General features: G+C 55.4%; 1 protein-coding gene across 1 annotated transcript in view; it reads right to left on the bottom strand.

Moving 5' to 3' along the window:
• SRRM3 (serine/arginine repetitive matrix 3) overlaps positions 1-20,148 on the bottom strand; it is a 55,671-nt gene extending 35,523 nt beyond the window's left edge. The window contains exon 1 of the mRNA XM_045074982.1: positions 20,040-20,148. The gene's annotated coding sequence lies outside the window, so the exon portion shown is untranslated. The remainder of the gene's footprint in view (positions 1-20,039) is intronic.
• Between the last annotated feature and the right edge of the window lie 446 nt (positions 20,149-20,594).

The following is a 20,594-nucleotide window of genomic DNA, read 5'->3' as shown; positions in this document are numbered from 1 at the left end:
TGGGGCTCAAACTCACAACCCTGAGATCAAGAGTTTCATCCTCTTCCAGCTGAGCCAGCCAGGTGCCCCAGGTGAAATCTGTTAGTTTTGTCTTTCCTTCAGTCTCAGTTAAACCTCCTAACACCCTGGGGTCACAGGCTGCATGGGGTCCCAGGCAGCCCTGCAGGAGACAGGGAGACTCAGTCCCACCACCCATGCCGTTTTCAGTCGATCTGGCCAACGTCTCCAAAGCCAGCCTTCCAGGTGTGGGCCAGGTCCAGAGGGAAGCCTGCAGGTCTGTCCCCTCCTTTGTTCTGGAAACACTGCTCCTGCACATATGACCAAAATGGCACTGACATGACCTTCTAGGACAACCGCATCTTCCTGCAGGCTCAGACTGATCTGGGAGGTAGCCCGGCCAGGAAGGTAGGCAGCCCTGGCTTCACACTAGGGCTCAGAGTAGCGTATGCACACGCACCCATGCAAGCCCACTCATGTGCACCGACAGGACCTATCTGGACAGAGGGGGGCACCTCCAGCTATTTCCACTTCCTTTCTCCTAGGCTCCAGCTAGTTGCTAAGCAACAGGGAGGCCTCCTTCCCCGGGAGTGGGATGGGAGAGAGGCAAGAGTGGAGGGAGGTGGGAAGAAGAGATTGGGCAAGTCTGGACATCCCGGATGGGGCCTTTCCTGCAACACACGCTCACCAAGCCCCACACAGAGCACTGGGAGCCCTGTTCTCCACCTGCCTTGACCATGGTGCTTGGCCGTGGGTGACCCTCCTGGCTGTTGGTCTCCTGCCCCAGGGACATGTGTGGAGCTTGGAGACCCCTCTTGCCCTGGCCCACCACCTGTCACCCAGTTTGGTTCCCTAGCCCGTCTTCTCAACATTGCTTCCATGCCTGTCACCAGCAAAATCCAAGCCCCTCACTCTGCTCCTCTGCCTCCCATATCCTGGCTCCCCCTACCCCCCGCCCTCCACCCTGCGTCCACCTTCACCATCAGTAACCTGAGAGTCAGTCCAGGAGCACACCAGACTGTGTCATGCCCTAATAGCCTCTAGTGGCTTCCCATCGCTTAAAGTCAGACACAGCCTGCCTTCTGGTCTCGCTGTAACCACACTCCCACTGCCACAGATTCTCCATCTCTCTGGTGTCCAGGCTTCTCCACTTGGTGCTTCTGTCCCCTGGGACACCTTTTTGACTCCTTTGTGTCCTCGGAGTCACTGCTCATAGGCATCACCACCTTCTCGAAGGCGTCCCTTACCCCTCTAGCTGGGGATACCAGGCCAGAGCTCCTGCCACTCACTGTTGGCCCCGAGGGCTCACAGGTCTGTGCCCCACCCCCGCCGCCCCCAAGAGGGCTGCCTAGCTTTAATTCCTAGTGCCAGCGACCTGCCTGAGTGAGCCAGGGGAGCTCGATGCCCTTGTGTGGAACCAATAGAAGACAGTTACAGTGGGAGGCGGGATTGAGGAATACTGGGCAGAGTCCTCAACAGGGTCCAAGACCTCTTCACATTTTGCCTTATACTATCTGACAACCTCCTCTCTCGCTCCGTCTCATGGTGCAACCAACATCCAGCCCCTCAGCCTTGGTCATCGGTCCCCAGACTTTGGTCATCGGTCCCCAGACATGTGCTCTCACACCTCTAGGCCCTTGCCCATAGAGTTCCACTGTGCAGGAATTCCATTTCCTCTCTTTTCCACTGGGGAGCTTCTGCTCATCGTTCAGGGTCCAGCCCAAATGTCACCTCCTCCGGGAAACTGTCCAGGCTTCTCAGGAAGAATGAGCCATTATCTATTCCTTCTATTTGGGCTCCAGCTTTTGTCCTCACCTCTTTAGATACTGAAGTTCAACTTGTTTGCATCTGATCCCATCTCCTGAACCATGAGCCCTTTGAGGGGAGGGATCCCCTCATTCTGGCTCCCCAGAGCCTACCCAGCCCCTGGCCATGGAAGAGGCCCCCGGAGGGTATAGGGAGAAAGTGCTTAGGCTCCAGGGGAGCCCAAGGAGCCAGGCTCTGAGCCATGCTGCCGGGCATGCTTCCCCTCTGACATGGAGGAGGCTCCCCAGCCTAGAAGTTGGCCTGAGCTCCTTGAGGGCAGGGGAGAGGGGAAGCTGGTGGCAGCAGTTCTGAGCACACTCAGATCTCCAGACTGCCCCCACCCCTGTCCCCAGCAGTTCTGTCTCCAGCTCTAGGAGAACACCTGGCTAAGATTGCCAGAAGGCTGAGGGCTATCCTTCAGGAATGGCTCTAAGAAGGAAAAGAGAGGGTACATGGGTACAGGGGCAGGGGTAATCTAGATTTTCACTGGGACAGACGGCGGATTCTGCCAGCTTCACTGGGTGTGTTGCAGGCGGCGCCACCAGGCAGGAATCAGAGATAGGTCATTGAGGGATGACCCCTGAGCACCAAGAGGAGGGGCTGGGCCCCTCAGAACAATCCCTGCATGTGCAGCCCATTTCCTTCCAAGCTGTAGGTGCTGGGGCAGCAGACCAGGGAGTTACTGCGGGCACAAGCTCTCTCTGAGAGGCATCTGACCTTATCTTTTATGGAATCGCTGTGAAATTGCATAAGGAGAGAGACTGATCGTGGTTATTGGAACGAATATTCTGCACTGTAGTAATTGGTCGATAGACTGACCTGTGCTCCAAGGGAGCCGATTCATGGGTTGGTATGACATTAGATGGACACGTTTAGTGGAGGACCACAAGGCTCTGTCTTCACCTATGTCTGATGTGATATGTTCGCCATTGACTGGATGGAACACTGATAATCTGATGATCTGATTCATTGATGACAGCACCTGGGAGCCTCATAAATAGAGTCATTTTCTTTTTTTTCCTTTATTTTTTAAAAAAATATTTATTTATTTGATAGAGATCACAAGTAGGCAGAGAGGCAGGCAGAGAGAGGAAGGGAAGCAGGCTCCCCGCCAAGCAGAGAGCCTGACATGAAGCTCGATCCCAGGACCCTGGGATCATGACCTGAGCAGAGGCTTCACCCACTGAGCCACCAATGCGCCCCTAGAGTCATTTTCTAAAAGGACTCACTAGACTGGACAGATGGAAACATTGAAGAAGGTGGAACAGGACAGAGAAAATTCCCTCACTCCGAAGCCAGATCCCAAGCAAACTCTCTAAAATTGGAATAGGATAGACATGATGGAGACGCAGCATATTTAGGAAGGATTCAGGGGTCTTCAATGATCACCGAAACGATCTGAATCAATACTATCCTGTGGCTGCCAAAAGTGCTTCTTATCTTAGGCTGCATCAACAAAGACATGATGTCTAGAATGGGGAGGTGATAAGAAATATACAGGTGGTCAGAATTCCTATCTTCAAATACTTGAAGGATTATAGAGGATTTAGGCCAAACCTGGCTGAATCTGTGGGGAAGCTTGTTAGGATCAGATAGGGTTGGGAAGCCTGGGTGGTTCAGTCTGTCAAGTGTCCAACTCTTGATTTTGGCCCAGGTCGTGATCTCAGGGTCCTGAGATCAAGCCCCACAATAGGCTCTGTGCTGAGCTTGGAGCCTGCTTAAGATTCTCTCTCTCCCTCTCCCCCTCGCACGTTAGTCCACACTGTCTCTAAGAAAAATAATTAGGTGGGGTTTCCAGATTTGGCAAATAAAAAACACTAGGGAAGGGCCCCTGGATGGCTCAGTGGGTTAAGCGTATGCCTTTGGCTCAAGTCATGATCCCAGGGTCTTGGGATCGAACCCCACATGGGAGTCTCTGCTCAGCAGGGAGCCTGCTTCCTCCTTTTCCCTCTGCCTCGCCACCCTGCTTGTGCGCGCTCTCTCTCTCTCTCAAATAAATAAATACAAGTCTTTAAGAAAAATACTAAGATGCAAGTTAAATTAAATTTGAATTTCATTAATTTCATATTTGGGGCATACTTATACAAAAAAAAAAAATCATTGTTTATTTGAAACTCAAATCTAACCGGGTATCTTGTAGTTTCTAGGTCAGTCCTGCCTGGGACCCACACCCCAGACCTACTGAACCCGAGTCTTTTGGGGATCGTTCATGTCTCCCCGAGTGATTCTGATACAGACTCTCTCTGGACCAGCCGTGGGGCGCAGGTGTCTGGAGCAGCAGTTCTCAGATTTTATTCTGCATCAGAGTCACCCAGAGGGTTTATTAAAACACAGCTTCGGAGTTTCTGGTTCAGTAGATCTGGGGTGGTGTCTAAGCATTTGCATTTGTAACACGTTCCCAAGTGTCCTTGATTCTGCCTGTCCCCCTGTCACACTGAGAAGAGGAAGGACTTGGGCAATCTGGGCTGTTCCAGAAGAAAGCCAGGACTCCTGCGGGGAAGTCAGCTCTAGCGGACTTCAACTAAGCCCAAGCCAGGATTTTTTTTCCCCCCTTAACAATCAAACCTTTAAGAGAAAAACTAAGCAGTTCAGTTCATAAACGAGTTCCCCATCACAGGAATGTTGGAACAGGAGGTAGACATCTTATCCGCTCGACAAACACCCACCCAGCATCTTCTTGGGCCCGATCCTATGAAAGGCAAGGCATTTGGAGATGAACATGACCCTATCCTAGCCATCTGGGAGCTCATGGACCAGTTTGGGAGACCAGATGGATGGTGCAGCCGTTTCCGGTGATGGGGAACATGGAGGGCAAATTGGGGGTGCACTGAGAGCGAGAAGCTTGTGGGGTCAAGCAGGCAGGTGTGGAACCAGAGCCCCAACTCTCACCCTGACCCTAATAGGATAAGGTCCTTGGGGACAATTACATTGAGTCTCTTTGGGGATACAGTAGGAAATGGGGGAGTCTTTTCTGCGGATTGGCTGTGAGACCCTGAGAAAGTCAATCCCCCTCTCTGGACCCTTCCCCCTAACCCCCCACAGGTCAATGAGGGCTATAGACTCAAAGATCCTGCACATGCTTTCCCCTCTGGAAATCTAAGTAATACTAACGCCTGTGTATACTACAAAACCTCCAGCCCAGTCCCTTCCTGCTGATGTGGTCAGTGGCCAGAGCCGCACCAGCCACCCCCAGAGCTCAACCCTGAGGATGTTCTCAGCATCCAAGGATCCAAGGTCCCAAGGGCAAGCCCAGATGCAGGGCCAGGTCCCAAGGGCAAGCCCAGATGCAGGGCCAGCCACATGCATGTGCACGTTAAGAATCTGGCTGATGGGCTGACTGGGGTGGGGGCATCTCCTCTCCTGCTGCTGGCTGGAAAGTGGTTCAAGGGCCAGAGCCCTGACTTCCAAGGCTTGTGGCTGAGTCCCTGGGCTGGCCTCCATCCCCCCAGACCCCAGCTGGGCTCCCCTGAGCTGCCCTGCTTGAGAACAGGATGGAATGCAGTCTGGATGCGGGTACCTTCAAGTCCAGCTCTGCTGGGAGAGATTAATGGAAGGTGAAACAGCCCATCCGTATGGCAGGGTCCAGTCTGCTGACAGGCTCAGTGCAGCTAATGAGCTCATCACTCAGCCCAGGGCTCAGAAGGGGAAGATGCTCAGGGCCTGGCCAGGTCTGGGAGAGAAGGCAGTGGACCACATATGCGTCTGATGGGGGAGAGTGGGACAGGTTCCCGGGAGCCCCTTGGTCAGATGACTAAAACTCTGTGCCTCAGTTTCCTTGCCTGTAACATGGAACTAATAATAGCATCCTCCCTCTGGGTTTGTTGTAAAGGACTAACCCCTGGGAAATGCTATCGGGGTGCCTGGTATGCAATGAGCATCTCATAGGTAGTACTCATCATCACTATCATTGCTTGTCGGGGCGACTGTCCTCTTCTGGATACAGCGGGTGTGAGGAACCCCTACACGTCCTGGTGAAGATGCCTAGGGAGCCTTATATCAGGTCTGGCACTGGGGAGGAGGCTATGACCTGGGCCTCACTTGGGAGATGTCATTACATTGGGAAGACTGAAACCCAGGAGTGGACCAGGTACTCGACTGGGGAGGGAAGAGAGGGCAGAGGTTGGCCGGGGCAGGGCGGTGGGCACCATTCCGAGGAGTTTGCTGGACTGACCTCAGCCACTTTCCCTTCCCTCTCTGCTGGCCACTTCCCCTACTCCCCATCTCAGCCTCCAGCACTGGGACACCCCCAAGGCAGGCACCCCAGGGTCCCCTCTGCTCCCTAGAGAACAGCACCCTTCCATTGGGGTTCCTTCAGCTGTCCCTGCCAGCAAGAGGCCCATCTCCCCAGATATAGTGCAGGACTCAGGGCCACCACCCCATCAAGATACAGATTTCCATGGCTTCCAGCAAGCCCTGGATCCATGGTCACACAATTTAACCACTATCCTGCCACTAAGGTCCTTCTGTCTCCCACTGGCCCAAGATAAGAATTGGGAATAGTCAAGGAGCACTGGACTCGGAGCCAGAAGACTTGGGCTTGAATTCCAGTTCTACCGCTTCAGTCTGGATGACTAGGGGAAACCCTTAAAACTCCCTAAGGCTCATTTTTCTCATCTGTAAAATGGAGATGATGCCCCCTACTTCCTAATGTAGCGGGACAGTTCATTCTTTCCATGACAAGCTTGCTATGAAGACAGGTCCCGATGACCCTCTTGACCCCACCCCGTGCTGGGGGAACAAGAAACAGACCAGAGGGGTCTTTGTTTGCGAAGCTCTGAGAAGGCAACGGTGTTTGAACTGGCCCTTCCAAAGATGAGTCTTGTCGGTGGAAGGGAGAGGGAGTGGAGGCGGGGCACCGCACAGGCCGAGGGCAAAGGCCTGGCAGGGCCCAGGGACATGGGACTCAGAGGGGCAGGGTGTGTGGGACGCACAGTGTCGTGAAGGTGAGGTCTCTGAACAGAGGGGGAGCCCTCCCAGAGCAGGAGCCCAGTGTGTGGACAGGGGGTGGGCAGGGGCAGGCCTCCTGAGTTTCCCGGACAAAAAAGATTCTGATGGGGCCCATCAGAAATGTGATGGAACTTATAAATTCATAGGAAACCAGGTACTCTGTTGGGAAACTAAGTCTGGATCTTTGTAAAAGTGAGTGTGCGACCATCCCCCCTGGGTCCAAGGAATCCGAGGGTGCCCCTACCCCACTCCCATCCCTGGCGCTGACATGTCCCCTGGAGCAGAAGGGGGAGGTTGCTCTCCTAGTAACCCTCCCCTCCCTGGGGGTCCCTTCTCCCAAACTCCAGGCCATAAACATGAGCATGGGGAGAGGGGCAAAGTCATCAAGTAGTGGGTAGAACAAACTAGAAGCCTTCCCATGCAACCTGTCCAAGAGGGTAGAGCTGGGGGCTAAGGGCCACTGGGCCATGGAACAACCCCCCACAGCCCAAGGTTTGGGCCACTCATTTGTGTCACATCTGTTCACCAAGTGGCCACTCTGGGCCCCCCCCCCCCAGAGGATAAGAGATCCAGGGGAAGGGGCACTGATGCTGAGTGCTGGGACGAGGGATGGGGCAGAGACAGCAACTGAGTTGGGGTGTGTGGGGAGGAGCATAGCTGGGAGGTCTTCCTGGAGGCAAGATGTGAAAGCATAAGGAGGAGTTTATGGGGGGCGCCTGGGTGGCTCAGTGGGTTAAGCCGCTGCCTTCGGCTCAGGTCATGATCTCAGGGTCCCGGGATCGAGTCCCGCATCGGGCTCTCTGCTCGGCAGGGAGCCTGCTTCCCTCTCTCTCTCTCTGCCTGCCTCTCCGTCTACTTATGATCTCTCTCTGTCAAATAAATAAATAAAATCTTTAAAAAAAAAAAAAAGGAGTTTATGGGACAAGGAAGGGGAGGAAGGATGTCCTGGGCAGAATGTGGAGATGTGTGGGAAGAAGACTTGAAGAGGAAAGATAGGAGAGTGTGGGCTCGTGCCTTGTGCATGGCTGAGCACAGAGGACCGGGGGACAGGGTGCTGGGGAGCTGAGGAGCTAGGTCAAACCCTGCAGGTCATGGGGAGCTAGTGAGGGCTGTTGAGCTGGGGAGGTCCTGGTCAGGTTTGCATTTTTGGAAAGATCTCTCTTGCTGCCCAGTGCCCTCACTTTTAGGGGTCCCTGCCCTTTGGAGAGAGGTCTGACCCTAAGGGTCAGTCCAGCCCAGGCATAGACCTGCAAGTGGCTGTTCAAAGTCACTTACTATGTGCCCTAAACTGACTTAACTCCTGTGCTCAGTTTCCTCATCTGTAAAATGGGATTAATATAAATGCCTCCCCAGCTTAGGGGTGAAGTAATTAGCCCTCAAATTAAGGGTAGGCAGAAGTATTAACTGCCAGTTTTACCCATAAACAATGCCAACCAGTCTAAAGCATTATAGGCGGGAATTAATCAGTAAGACCTGTAGATCAGTATAAATCAGAACAGATCAGGTGGATAAGTACCATTCCAGATCAGCATCAGCTTGCAAAACAAAGACCAGCAGGCCAACACGGGCAGCTGCTCACAGAGACCAACCCACACAGACCCCTTTTAGCTGGTAAGAGACCCTACAGCAGGAGGCTGGGGGGTAAAGTATTCAGACAGGCCGGCAATGAGAGGGTTAAGCAGAGTGCGCAGCCTCTTGGAATCTCTTGGGAGGTGCTGGCACTGCTGTTTGTTACCCAACCCTCGGGAAGATGCTGCAGCGGGAGGGAGAGCCTCAGAAAGCCTTCCTCTTAATTATTCAGCAGCCGGAGCTTCCTGCTGCCCCCGGAGGAGGAGGAGCCGGGAAGCAGGCTCTGGCCTGAGCCCCCCCAGGGCTGGGTCTGGCAGGGGGGTTGGAGGAAGGGGCAGACAGCCTGGCCCATGGGGGTGCTGGCCCCACAGCTTGGGCTGCAGGGTCCCACTCCTGCCCCTGCAGGTCCAGAGCTACGGCCAGGCCCAGGAAGGCCCCCAGGCCCCGGGCGGGGCTTGGAGCTGTCCTCTGCCAACAGTCTGGGTCTGCTGTAGCATGGAAAAGGCGGGGTTGGCCAAGCTTCTAGAGCCAGGGAGGGGTGTCCGGGGCAAACAAGAGAGGGAGGGCAAGCCCAGTGTCCAGGGGACAAAGCCCAGGCTGCTTAGCTGACACCTGGGTCCTGAACAACCTGTCCGGCCCCACTGGGTCTCAGACACACGGCTCAAGCATCTCCTCCTCTGTGAAGCTTTCCCTGACCTCCAGTGGCAGGTGCACCTCTGCTATGCTCCCAGAGCCTTACCCTCGGGCTGCCACTCTCTGCCTTTACTTCTTTCTACCATGACTTGTCCCTGGCCTAGTGGAGGCTCTCCCAGGGCAGTGGCTCCAAGGGCTCTCCAAGGGTAACATCCATCTTTGTGTCCCTCGTGCCCAGCACCGATCTTGGCACAACGCAACCACGTTGTGAACCTTACTTAAACCATCTGTGAACCTTTGTTGAAATCCAGCCTGGGTTTGCGCTGACGGGGAGCTCAGTACTTGTTTTTTACCACTTCCAGAGACCTCAGCAGGAGAGGTCTCTGGTTCCTGCTTCAGTGTGCCCAGACTTTGTGTGTCCGTTGGCATTTTTACACAGGTCACATTGTCATATACTTGGTAAACCTTGGAGTTCAGCTTTGTCTTTGGGTAGAAAGGACTTGCTTGGCACCCAGGCTCTTGCCGATCAGTCCAGGGCCTCTGTCCCTGTTCTGTTGGCTCTGATGTGGGGTCCCAGAGCAGAGATCTTGGGTGGCTGCTCCCTAAGGACAGGAGGCCTCAGCTGTCAGCTCCCCACAGAGGAGCCCACAGCAGAGGCGGTACAGCCCGAACGAGACCAGTACAGACCAGCGTAGCCCAGGACAGGCCACGGAGAGTCTGAAGCCAGAGTTCAGCCCAGACTCATCCACAGAGGCCGGGGGTGGGGAGAACCCACAGACCAAGGCACACCAGCATTACAGACCAGTGGAAGAGAGCAGACCAAGCAAACTGGTCATCGAAAATAATGCAGACGGGTCCAACCTGGAAAGCAGATCTGTACACACCGGTGCTGATGCCAAACAAGCAAGTAGTCTTTTAGTCCCCCTTCCCGTACTCCGCTGGAACAAAGGAACCCCTTCCCACCCGGCCCACTCTGCCTCTCTTCAGGGTCCCCTCTGGCCTTTAGATAGCAGATAGCATCCCCCTGGCTGCCTGAGCTCGGATGGAGATTTGAGGTTCAGGGGGTGGAGGCGGGTGGGGCAGTAACCTGAGAAAGAAGCTTTTCATGGCTGAGCTGTCACTGACAGCATGGGCTGCTAGGGAGTGATCTCTGTGTCCTGGGGAGGGTCCAAGCCAGATGGCCTTGGCGAGGCACCCTAGGGAGAGACACCTGTGTGCCAGGACTCCGTACTCTCGGAGGCCTCTCCCTCCCTGGCCTCTGGGGCTGAAGCTGCAGTGAAAGCAGCTGAGCCCCGGGGCCCACATCAGTTTCTACCACCCCCTTCCCCACCTTCTCCCTGTAAGGATCAGATCCTTCAGGCTCACACCTGGGAGCTGGACTGAGAAAGAGTAAGACGGGCCAGAAGCTGTAGGATCAGATCTCTTTTCCTTGTTGAGACTCAGTTTCCTCATCTGGACAAAGTGTCAGTGGCCCGGCTGTTACTACTACTGGGGCCAGGGTAGCTCTGGGCTCTGAGTCTCTGGTGGTCTAAGACTTAGAAGAGTCAAAGTTGGTGGTGAGGGGCTGGCCTGGGAGCTCTCAGCAGGAAGGATGTGTGCGGGACAGATAGACAAGCCCCTTCCACCCACTGGGGAGGGTGACGGGAGAAGGCAGGGCAGCTGCCTCCACTGCCCACACAATCTCATTATGGAAAATTCCCTCTATTGACTCAGCTCTAATCAAGCAGGCTGCCCTGGGCATCCCCCCCCCCCCCCCAGGTTTCTGCTGGGCCGGGTGAGATCAAAGACAGAGCCGAGCCGGGCTGGGGGCTGGAGGCGCCTCTGCCTTTCCCATCGATCCAGATGCGCCTCCTGTTGCTAGGCAACCGCCTCCAGTCTCTTCTGGTCCTTCCTCCCCCAGGGGCCGCAGGATTGGGCAGTAAAGAGGGAGAGAGAGAGACCCCACGTTCATTCTCTAGGTCTTCCCTTACCGAGCTAGAGATCTCTGTCACCAACGCCCTCCTCTTACCTGGGGAACACCCTTCCTAGCCTGGCAGCTTGACCCTCCCCCAGAAATGGACCCCTTTTCTCCCCTCACATTTGTATTAATCCCCAGAATACTTGAAATTCACACCTCCTGTGCTGCTCATAAGCACTCTGTCAGGAAGACAGGCCCTGCGATTCTGGAGGGGAGGAGACCCCACGGGGGTCTGCAGAAAAAGTCAAGGCTACCAACTTCCAGCCCAGTGTTGGGCTCCTAGATATAGGAGCCATTTAAGCTTAAGGGAGTGGCTCTGAATTCACACTCCCAGTTTTGAGTGGGTTGGCGCTTTTTTTTTCTCCTTCTTCCAAAACGTAGGATGCATTTCATAGTAGTTTTTTTTTCTTTTTTGTTTCAAGTGCTGTAATTTAAAACTGTAAGTTGTGTTTTAAAACAGGCATAAGAATGTACTGTGGGTTTTGGGGGCTGTAATTGACCAAATGCAAATCTGTTCACTTGATCACATTTTAATATTTTGCATATTTCATCTATCCTATACTGCTCATCTTTCCCTTTTTTTTTTTTTTCTTTAACCAAATATATGCATGCCATCCAGCAGGGATGTGCTGACCTACTTATATAATGGCTTATTTAGGATTTTAAGGTCTCTCCCCGTTCTGAGGTCTTTACAGCCCTCAGGGATGGAAAGTATCTCCCTTTCTCTCTGGTCCCTCATTAGACCTTTTCTTTCTTTCTTTCTTTTTTTTTTTTAAATAAAGATTTTTATTTATTTGTTTGACAGAGATCACAAGTAGGCAGAGAGGTAGGCAGAGAAAACGGGTTCCCTGGTGAGCAGAGAGCCAGATGCAGGGCTCGATCCCAGGACCCTGGGATCATGACCTGAGCCAAAGGCAGAGGCTTTAACCCACTGAGCCACCCAGGCGGCCCCCTCATTAGACCTTTTCTTAATGCAACTAAGAGACAGGAAGAGGGATGTGTTCCCCAAAGTATGAAGAGCCAGAACTTGGGAGTTCAAGGGACCAGCCCCACAGAGGGCCACCAGGAGATGCACGGTCTGTGTGCAGCCATCTGGGTGCCCCTGGTCCTGCCACTGCCTGCCACCTGCTCCCCCAGCTCTGCTGTACGGTGACAGCTCCTCCCTGACTCCCCTGCTCAGCCCCCATCACACTTCAACTCTGAGAGGCACAGCTTTCCAGGGTCCTTGACAAATGGTAGCCAATTAATGTCAATTAATCTGATTAGCCTAAATAGTTAATTAAGCAGTTAATTAACAACATCATTGACAATAACCTATGGCTCCCAAGGGATTGTGGGTGGGAGGCAGGGATGGTGGGGGGCTCTCCTCGTTCTGGAAGGGGTGAGTCCCTTAAGGTCAGACTGGGTGACTGGGCAGGGGCTGCTCTCTGGGTCTCCACCTTGCTCTATCATCAGCCGCAGAATCTTCATTGCGGCCTCGTCTGACACCTTCCCCCTTCCTCCGCTGCCAGCAAGCCCGCCCCTGGTCCCTGGCCAGGATTGAGAGGGTCTGATTTATGCTGGAGAGGCCACACCTCAGCACAGCAGAGGAGAGCTATTGTCTAGAAACCTGTTCTGCCCTAAAATCCCAGACAGGCATCCCTGTCTCTGTTGCTACTACCCCCACTCCAGACTGTGTCCCCTCAATGCCTCAACCCTTGTCAGGGCCATGGACTTCCCCAAGCTGCCAATCAGCCCTGGAGGAGAATCATTGCCCTTAAGCCCATCCTACAGATGACTGCCCTGAACCCCTCCCAGAGGCCAGACCCTGTGTTTGCCCTGGGGACCCACAACAGTAACTAACACAGGGTTTCTGCCCTCTAGGAGCTCCTAGTCTGTGGTATCAACAAACGGTGAGGCCTCTTTTTTACTACCGTGTCTTAGCTGGGTGATGCTAGGCACCGCTCTGTGCCTCAGTATCCCCCTGCTGTGTGGCCTGACTACCTCCTAGGACCTTGTGAGAGCTCATGAGTTAGTCCATGGGAAACCCTTAGAGCAGGACCCAAGCACATGGGAAATGGGGTGTTTACGGTGATTACCAAGGGAGCCAGGAGGGTAGATGACCAGCCAGGACAGAGAACAAGAGGGGCCGAGAAGGACGTAGCACGGGACCCTTGGGGGCACACGGCAGGAGGAGAGCTTGGAACAAGGTATTGTCCAGAAAACACATGAGCAGAGGCTGAAATTCAAAGAGGTAGAGGAAGGGAGAAGAAGAGCATCCAGACAAAGAAAACAGCACGAGCAGAGTGAGGAAGTGCTGGTTCCCGACTCTGGCACGGACACTTGCCTGGGAGCTTTAAAAAAAATGCAGATCCCCAGGCCCCATACCGAATCCATCGTTACGGGTGAGCCCCAGGAATCTGCTTTTCATAGGCTGTTCTGGAAACCCGATGTGGCTACCCTGCACCTAGAGACCCATGGCTGCCGTGGATCTGGGTGTCCCAGGTCGGGAGGAGCTGAGCTGCAGTAGGAGAGGCCCCTGGCCACGTGACACATGTCGCAGGCCCCCAGTTCTCTCCATCTGTCCACATCATGCTTGCCCTTCGGGGGTGACCTTCCTGAAACAGCTCTGGCCATTTGCTCACCTGCTGGAAACATCCCTGGCTTTCTCCACTGCCCACAGGAGAAAGACCAGACCCCATCCCCCACCCCCTGGACTGGCACTAAGACGCTTCATGAGGCCCCCCTCTTTAGCCTGGTCCTCAGCCTCTGGGCCCAGACCCCGACTCTCCAGCCACACTATCCCCCAAGAGCTTGGTGTTTTCCCTCCGCACCTCGGCGCATGCTGTTCCCTCTGCCAGAAATACCTTCCCCTTTCCCTCCCCTGGCAAACCTGTCCTCCTATCAAGTCCATCTGCGAAGCCCGCTCCAAAGTCAGCTGGGCAAGCAAACTCCCCCACTGCCAGTGCCCCAGCTGTCCTTGGAACGCTCCCTCATTAACCCATATTCTGTCTCAAAACATTCACCAGTTTATAGGCCTCGCTCCCCACTGGACGGACGGCTGCTCCTCCCTTTCTCCAGTGCCTAGCACAGAATTTGGGGATGCCTATATTAATTCAGCTATTGAGTTCAGAAGACTACTGAGCCAAAGTCTGATGAATGAATGAATGAATGAATGATCGTCTCTGCTTTCTGGTACACGAGGAGCAGGGGACAGAGGGAGAGAGCATTTGGAGGCAGGGAAGAGAGGAATTCTGATGGGTCACTGATGGGTCACAGGGATCAATAAGCATGTGTCAGACCGGGCCAAACAGGGAGAGGGGACCGGGCTGCCTGGAGGCAGGACCAGCTGAGTTTTCCAGCTTCCTTCCCATTCCAGAAGTCCCCCTCTGGTGCCCTCTTGGGAGAAGGGGTGGCTTGGCTCCTCTGCCAGTCATGAAACCTCCTCCCCCAGCCTGGGGGTCTCTGATTATGAGGGCTGGACCAGTAGCCGAGGCTGGGCCCTCCCATTCTGCCCTGCCACTGGCCCACAAGTCTTTCTTTCTTTCTCCCACGTGCACGTACACCCTTGTCAGATCTCCCAGCGGCGTGTCTCCAGTGCCTGTCCCCTTTGCAATCACCTCCTCCCAACCCCTGGCCTGTTCCTCTTTGGTCTCTTTCTTTCCACCCCCCGCCCCCCCACCCCCCCGCGCCGACCAAATGCAACCAGAGTGGGCTTCCTAGAGTGCAGATCTGACTATTTCGTGACAATGCTCCAAAGCCTTTTTCGACTTCCATTGCTTTCCAAATAAATCCCCAGCTCTTACAGTGGTTCTTAAGATCCTTCCTGACCTGGCCAGGCCTATCCCTGCCCCCTGGGCTGCCTTCCACCTTCTACTCCCAAGCGTGCCCTGCGTGCCATGGCCACATTAGATCATTCCTTATCCTCTTAGCTCACCAGGACTTTTCATTCCTTTGTGCCCACGCTGTTCTCTGGAGTGTCATGCCCCTGCCTTCTCTGTCTGGCACCTTCCCTGTTGTTCTCGAAAGCCCAACCTCAATGCTCCCCTCCCAGAAGCCTCCTCTGGCTGCCCACCGTGGTCCTCTCAGTCCGACCAGAACATCAGCTCTGTTCCCTCGTGCCTGCCTTTCCCACTAGTTTGGGCGCTCCTCAAGGTCATGGTTGGTGTCCGGTTCACCTGGGTCCTCAGCGCTCAGGCTGGGACCAGCAAATAGGAGGCAGCCAGTAGATCCTGACTATGTGGTCTCACATTCAGATGTCTGGGGGGAGTGCCCTGGATTTAATCCTGGCCCAAGTCACTTCTCATCGCACGTCTGGAGGCAGGTATCCTTATGCCCATTGTACAGGGGAGGAAACAGACCTGAGTGTAGAGGGCCCAAAGGAGATCAGAGCCCAGGAGACTGGTAATTGCCTGATTCCCCATTCTGAGCTTTCTTCTGAGGTCTTGCTGGATCCAAGGGGATGTAAGACCCTCACATGCTCCTTCTCCCCCAGCAGCTTTGGTTCTACCCTCCTCCATCCCTGGTTGACTGTCACAGGGCCCAAGGCCATCTCTCCAAGGGAAACCCTCCCTCTCCTGGCCAGAAGACCTGAAAGGTGTGCCCCACCCAAGAAGGAAGGACTGGGGTAGGGAGCAAGATTCTCTTCCCAGCTCTCACGGGCTCCCTTGGGAAGCAGCCCCAGCCTTCAAATAGCCATTGAAAGCAAGCTTTTTGAAAAATCTTTAAAGACATCAGAGAATTCTCATGATAGAGTGAAAAATAGAATGCCGGCTTCCCCCAACAGTGTGTTCCCAGTCATTTAACTCCATGTCACTATGAACACATGGAAAAAAATCCTGGAGACACCATCCGCTGTGTTCACTGTGGTTCTCTCTGGGCAGTGGGACTATAGATGAGCTTTATTTTCTCCTTGGCTTCTCTATTTTCTCAAGTCTTGTACAAGGAAGATGTGCCATTCTTCGAATCACAAGAATTCAGTGAAATTTGCTTTTTACCTGGCTCCAACCCCGGGCAGTTTTGGGGGGTGGGGTGGGGATGGAGCTCAGTACGGGGGGGTGGGGTCTCAGAGCCACAGGCCCTACTTGAAGCTAGAAATAAAATAGGTAGGCCAAGAGCTCCCCGGCTCAGGAAGCTGCCTGCTCCCCAGGGTCCGGTTCACTGGACCCAGACCCCCTCGTAGGCCTCAAAGATGCCAGCAGGATGCTAAGGGAACTGTGGTCCCGCTTGCCAGCTTCTTCTGGAAGAGCAGCCTCTGCAGCGGGCAGGAGGCCAGGGAGGGGCTAGCAGGAGACTGAGGCCAAGCAGGACGCCTGGGAGGCAGCGCCGCAGGTGGATGGGCTGGTAGCGTTTGGCGGGGGGTAGGGGTGACCCTGGGGTCGGGGGCTGCTCTGCGCTAAGGCACACATGACCACTGTGGCCTTCCCCCTCAGGCCAAGAGAATCAGTTTGGGCAGCCTGGACCTGCTCACCTGCCCCGGCCCCCTAAGGGCTCCCCCCCACCCCCACCCCACCCCGCTCTGGATGGCATGGGGTCAACAGGGCTTGGCCTCTGGGATTGGAGCTGTCCCCCTCCTGTGCCCAGAAGAAGGTGAAGGAGCAGAACCCCAAGGTGTTGGCAGGCCCTGAGCCACAGTGAGAACTCGGCTGGGCCAGCCTGGGGTCTGTAACTGTTGGTGATGAGCCGCTCCCCGTCATAATCCCTCTGCTCATCCCTCACTGACCCCTCTCCCCCCTCACAGAGCAGCCCACCCCCCCCTGCCTCTCTGAACCCACCTCAGTGAGTGCCCTCTCTGATCCTTCCACCTCTGTGAGCCCCCTACCTTTCCACACCTAACACAGGTGGGTGTTAGAATCGAGAAGGAATGTACTTGCCTGACATCCTCTCCCCGCTCAGACCGGACTCGTCCCCAGACCAGCTCACGCCCTCTCTGGGGCCCTGCACCGGCTTTTCAGAGCAACAGCTGCAAAACCCTTCCCTCCCACCCAGACGCCACGGATAAGCCTCAACTACCTCACCCCTGCCGATTCCCTGGGTTTGGGGCCTGTGCACTTGTGTCCTGGGAGCCTCCTGGAGTTTGGTGAACAACTCAGGGAGGGCCTCTTCAAAGTGTCCCTGTAAGTCACCTCCGATCCTGGGCCAGGATGGCTAAATCCTGGCTCAGAGAAAGAACCTGGGGTCTCCACGTAAGCCACTGGGCCTCTCCAAGTCATATTCTCCCTGTTTAGCCAAGATTGCAGATGAGAGGGACAGTGAATTTTAAATCTCAGCTTCAACTAGTAAGTCAAACTCTGAAACACTTGGAGGTGACTTCTACCTCTGCCCATAGCACCACAGGCTTCCCGACATCCAGATTTACAGAGCAGAGAGATCTTAAAATCGTGCTGCTTGGCAGGGCTTTCAGGGGTCATCCAGTCAAACCCCATCATTTTATGGCTGAGGACACTGAGGCCCGGAGACAGGCAGGGACCTGCTCAAGGTCACACATGGAACCAGGGGTGGAGATGGGCGCAGAAAGAAGGTCCTCAGACTCCTGTCCCAGGGCCCTTCAGCTACCTCTCCCTCCCGTCTCCTCCCACCTCCCGCCGGCCCACTGTGCCCCGGCTGACCGTCACCCAGGAGAGCCTAGGGAACTGAGGACAGAGTGATGTTGTGGAAGCCACACGGGGCCCCTGCGGCAGTGGGTGTGGGCTGCACCAAGACCTTGCTCTGTGACCTTGGGAAAGTCACATCACTTCCAGGCCCTGTTTTGCTCCTCTGTGAAAGGGAGCAAAAACACCTTTGAATACCAGGTTTGGGGAGGGTGAAATGAGGTCATGTATGTGAAGTGACAGGTGCATGGCTGGAGCTCGGAGGGTGTGAGGGAGTTAAGGAAGAGAGGGTGGGCTCCCCTCCTCTCCTCAACACAGCCCCCATGGCTGCTGGGACAGGAGGAGCCTTGGGGACAGTAAGAAGTGGGCAGAGGAAAGGTACAGTCAGTAGAGCAGGCTGACCCCAGCAGCGCTGGCAGTGGCTTGTGACCATGGCCCCGTCTCAGGGGGTGGGGGCTATCCACTCAGAAAGGAACAGCCAGTCTCTGGCTTGCTGAGGTCAACAAGAGGCTGGCAGGCAGAGGAAGTGAAAAGTGGGCATGGCAGTGAGCAGATGGGCCTGCCAGACCCAGGGTCCCGCTCTGGCAGGCGTGACAGCGGTAGGGGTGAGTTGTGCTGGGGGCACCCAGCTGGCCGGTTCAAAGCACGTTCCACCTCCAAATATCCCAGTGACCTTGGGGGAGTCAGCTCCCCACTGCGCTGCACACCCTCACTCCTAGTCTCAGGTTCCCCACCTGGAAAGCCGGCATCCCGAGTCAAGAAACTAGCATTTAATTGGGCCTTGCTAACAAGGGGCTAGGACAGGTCATCAGCTGCACTTCCGTCCCAGAGAAGACGGCTTGGGTGGCTTTGTGACCTTGGGGAAGATACTCCAATCTCATTTCTCAGCTGCGAAATAGGGACAACGGTGCCTTCCTTGGGAAGATTTTTTGAGGACTGACTGAGTCATCTGTAGCCCTGTGCCTAGCACGGAGCCTGGTACCAGGCCGTGGGCCAAAGTCCACCTCCTCTGGGAAAACACAGACATGCTTCAAACAATGCTGAAAACTTTCCCACCTTTACCCAGCTCCTCCTGAAGAAATTCTTACTTGCCTTTCATCGACTAACATTTGCCCAGCATTTTCCAGCCCCAAAGTCATCTCCCTTCTATTATCTGGATTATGCCTTGAAACAGCAAAGTAGATGCTGTTAATGTGACACCTGTTTTACAAATCGGGAAACAGGTTCAGGAAGGAGAAGTAGCTTACCTGAAGTCATGCAGCTGAGATCTGAACCCATCTCTCAGACTTCAGAGTCCGTGACACCCTACCTACTTACCCCCACCTCTTAAAATCCAATCAAATCTTTATTCACCCTTCAAGAATTCCTCCTCCACCCCTCACAGGAGAGTGGGATGGGGCATAAAGTTAAGAAACCCCAAAGCTGGTAATGTGTGGGAGCAAGTTCCTAGCCAGCTTGGTCCTATTTCTGGCTGAGGTAGAATTGTGTACCTGCCGGGGCCACGACCTTAAGATGCACAGAGAAAGTCTCCAGTCCCTGCCCTGCTCTCCGTCTAAGTTCCTGCCTTTTCTCTTGACATAGGACCAACGGCCAGCCCAGGCCCTCTGATGCCAGAAGTGGGTGAATGAGTGAGGTCTTAGGGGAGTGAGAAGTCGTGGCTGGGCTAGAGCACAGGCATTGGAGTAGCAGGCTAGACCTGGGTGCCCTTCTCTTGCTTCCCACCAAACCCATGCCCACAATGGACCTGCTGCCAGGAGCAGGAACTGCAGGAGGCTTCGACACTGCCCTGGCAGGAGCCCTGGGAGGGAGGGGGAGGAGGCTGCGAGGCAGAGGCTGCGTCTCTTCTCTCAACTCTCCTTTTGACCAGGAATTTGCTCTGAGCTTGGGCCCACTCTGAGCTTCAGAAACTCTCCCTGGGCGTTTGGGGAGGCCACAGAGAACCCCCTGAAACTCCTTGTGGTTATTTTCTCTTCTGTGCCCTCCATCCTCTTTCCAGTGTGAGAGTAAATGCCATCCTGTGTGAGACCCAGTTCTCGTTGCCAGGCCTGCCTCCCTAGGGGCATTTGGGCAGCTGGGAAAGGGGCCAGCCTGTCCCCTGTGCTGCCACCCTCTGCTGGACAGAAGCCCAGCATTCAGGTGGGGACTTGCTCCCTCCACCCCTGCCAGGGACCAGCATCTCCATGGGGTCCCTGCATTGATCTCTCCCTCCCCTAGGGAGCAGGTCCTTCTCTTCATTTGGGGGGAGGGCAATTGGACTGCAGTTGGGGGCCTCCCTAGCATCCTCGTGGGACAGGCCATGGTCATTTATGCCCAGGGGAGTCCTGCCCATGACCCCGCAGTGTTCCCACTTTCTCCATTCCGCTCAGTGAAATGAACAATGTTCCTTATCTCTGTTTCCCAGTACCTCGCACCCCCGGATCAAACACTCTTGCAGTCCCCCCAACCTGCCCCCTGCTCTGGGGCCTGCGGACTCTTGAGCCCCTGTCCGACTGTGGAGGCCCGAGGTTCAACACAGCCCCAGCCCCTCTGGGAAATGCCCCCGCCCCACTAGGGGCTCTCACCTCCCCGCTGACCGCCGCGCTCCGCCGGGTGCTGAAACCAGGCCCTCCGGCCCCGCTAGTCCCGGCTCCTTCCTCCGCTCGGCTCGGCAGCGCAGCTCGGCGGCCCCCGCGGCCCCGCGCCCTCCGTCTCCCCGCGGACGCCGCCGCCGCCGCCGCCGATTGCTGAAATGCTGGACAGCGCACCACCATGGAGGTGGCCTCCCTGCCCGTCCGCCGGCCAGAGAGGCCCGGCCCCCACAGCGCCCCCCGCAGGACCGGAGGGCCCCCCGCAGGGGAAGCAAGGAACGGGGCGTCGGGCAAGGACTCGCCACCGCAGCGACATCAGTTCCACTCCCCGCGGGTGGGAGCACGCCAGCTCCCAGGGGCGCCCCGGGCCAGGGAGGTTATTAATTTGGAACTGGAAGCCGAACTCGCTAGTCTGAGTTCTCGCCAGGACTCTGACTGCGCCGCTGGTGTCTAATAGGGCCCTGGAATCCAAAGGGGGACCCCCCAGGAGCCCCCTGTTATCGTGCATCCTGCATCCCGGTAGCTGCTAACCAAGGCTGAGAGGGGCGG

Source organism: Mustela putorius, unplaced genomic scaffold (assembly GCF_011764305.1).
Source record: "Mustela putorius furo isolate JIRA1106 unplaced genomic scaffold, ASM1176430v1.1 tig00000139_pilon_pilon_pilon, whole genome shotgun sequence".
In the NCBI taxonomy this organism is placed as follows: domain Eukaryota; kingdom Metazoa; phylum Chordata; class Mammalia; order Carnivora; family Mustelidae; genus Mustela; species Mustela putorius.
This window is presented reverse-complemented; position numbering and strand designations above follow the sequence as displayed.